The sequence below is a fragment of the Phymastichus coffea genome, unplaced genomic scaffold (genome assembly GCF_024137745.1).
Source record: "Phymastichus coffea isolate CEN01 unplaced genomic scaffold, Cenicafe_Pcof_1.1 PCOF00106, whole genome shotgun sequence".
Lineage (NCBI taxonomy): Eukaryota > Metazoa > Arthropoda > Insecta > Hymenoptera > Eulophidae > Phymastichus > Phymastichus coffea.
Window position 1 is genome coordinate 480,518 of NW_026706917.1, and position 2,945 is coordinate 483,462.

Genomic DNA, 2,945 nt, shown 5'->3' on the forward strand with positions numbered 1-2,945 from the left:
TCCTCATAATCAGTGTAATTTCAATTTTTTTAATAACAAATATTAAAAAGCCGTAAAATTATTTGCATATAAAAAATAATTTTATAGTTATACTTACGTAGCAGGTACTACGAAATACGAATTAACGAAATAGTATCTTATTATTATTTGTACTTATAATCTTATATTCTTATTACTATTTATTATGCTGTTAGTTCAATAGTCGATACAATACGTCCAACAACAAGAAAGTTGTGTTGGCTACTGATGAAGAATTACTTACTCATATTTATCAATCATGAAAATAACAGACAATCGTCAGAGACGCTGATAGTAGGACGTAAATAAAATTCTGATAATACTATCATTCATATACCAAAATTTTTGCGCATCCGAGAAACTATACTTATCTTCTAGGTATACTTATAATATTATATTATTCTTGACTGGTTTTTTTATATAATAAAAGTTATTTATTTTTTGATAGAATTAATAAACGATAGAACGTAAAAAATTTAAAAGAGAGCAACAAAATAGCTATGGAATCATAGCTTATTTGATTTAGAAGAGATTGCAACGATATGTCAGAAACTTTTTTTAGGATGGTTTTTCAACATTGAGGGTGGTTTTGAAAATAAGTTTGAACAGGTAAATTTTTTATTCTTATTCTATCCACGGTAATATTTTTTCCAATTTTTTTAAGCTCATTATGAACTTTTTTTCAAAAATAGGAATGGAGAAGGTAAAAATTTCGATAACATAAATTAGGGGTTGCAACCCTCGTGGTCGAAACTGCACGAGATAAATGTGTTTGTACATTATAAGTGATGAGCAACGTATTTTACAGTAAATTATCAACAGGACCTATAATGTATTGAAAACAATTTTTTAGGGGTGGTTTTCCAACTTTAAGGGGGTAGTTTGAAAAAAAGCTTGACTAGATTAACTTTATTTTTGTATTTTATGTAGGGTAATATTTTTTCCAATTTTTTTCGGGTTATTTTAATTTTTTTCATAAAAATAGCCATGAAATAGATAGTATTTTAAATAAAAAAAATAAGGGTTGCATCCCTTGTGGTCGGAATTGCATGTGCTAGTTTGCTTTTCACATGAGAAGTGATATGAAATTTGTTTGGTCGTAAAATATCAATTAGATGCTGAGATACATTGGAAAATCTATTTTTGGGGGTGAACTTTGAGGGTTGTTTTCACCCCCTCAAAGTGTTTTTCCGCCGATAAAAAAAAATACGTATGTCTTATTTTTTGATGAACTATAACATATCAAAAGATTATTGAAATCGGTGAGGTCGGGTTGGGGGGGTTTCCTTGTTAGTGATCTATGTGATGCTTTATTGGTCGACTCATCAGTTACATCTAATTCGTTTGGAATGGATTCCTGTAAGGGTTCAGTTATTGATACGTTTTCATTCTGTATAGTAGAGTCAAAATTTTCTTCTGAAAATGTTCGACGTAATCTTCTTATCAAGCTATCAGTGTGACTACTTGAATGGGTTAAATAATCATTGCTTGCACTTGAAGTTGAATTGAACTCAAGCATGTTAGATGCATCACTAATTTCTTGACTTTCGTTATCGACAATACTTTCAATTTCCTCCTACAATCACAATAGTTTCAGGTTGGATGATTCACAATTGTTGCAGTTTCGATATTTTAATTACTGAAAAGATTAGATTTATTCTTATTATTACCATTATAAATTTTCACAGATAAAGTGGCCAAATTTTTGTTAGTAAAATCACGAATACGTCTGTATTATTTAGATAAATTTTTCTTATGAATATAGAGCAGCCCAGAATATCACAATAAATGCTGAGGTTGGCGATTGTTTTGAAAAAACATTTTTTCTCATCAAATCTAATTGTTCCAATAATTGTTCTTATAACGGTGGCATATAAATCGTTGGATATGTTTTTGTTCTCTACGGTCACGCGTGATTTGCAATCAAAAATAAGTTATGATCGAGAGCACGATTTTAGTATTACATTTAAGGCCCATGACTCATACACATTATTCGTGTGTATGTGACGTGTGACTGCGAGTCATGTGACTTATACACAAAAGTTTTGAGATTACAAAAAAAAATTGTTTACCCTATCTTTGTTCTACGGATTTGACCACATTGCCACATTGTCTTTCTTATCGTCCGTTATTTTGGAAAAAGTACTTATCAAAAATGGAGGATTTCGAATATTACGCCAAAATAAAGTATATAGACGACAATACCAGACAAATTGTACCCGTCAGGGACATTATTGAATTTCAAGATAATCCATCCGAGGCAATTGATAAATTCAATAAAAATTCAATTTATACCATCATGTGGGATGATGGGAATTCTGAAATTGCTACAGCAATTCAAATTTCATCGATCAAAGGTACGTATTTAGTTTTTACTTTTCTTGAATTTCTTGCTTTACCTTTTACGTTGATTTTTGCTTGAAAACAATCTGGCTGACTCAGATTGATTTGGACGAGTGGTTCTTTTTTGATTTTTATGTCTGGATTGAAAAGGTTATCAAGTTGATAAGAATTTTCAGGAAAATTTCTAACATCATTTCTATTTTGCTAACTTTTATGCGTACATGAAGATATTCGTGTGATTCATCATCTTGTAGGAGTTCCTCTAATTTTTTAAATCTAGATGTCAACAAGTCTCTTTCGTCATTTGACAAATTGATGAAATCTTCCTCATTACTACTATCCTCATAACAAGTATTTACGTCAAATGGAAATAAATCGAGGCCTTATAACAGATAAATATATCAATTTCAGTACTTCGTGTTAATGATAAACACCCTCCTGAAAATTGAGAACAAGTTCTGTCATCAGAACTGGTATCAGAACTTGCACAAGAACTGAGATGAGCTCTCGTACAAGTTCTGATACAGGTTCCTGTGATAGGATTTTGATTTATGAAAATACCATACAAGATGAGTTCTTGTGTG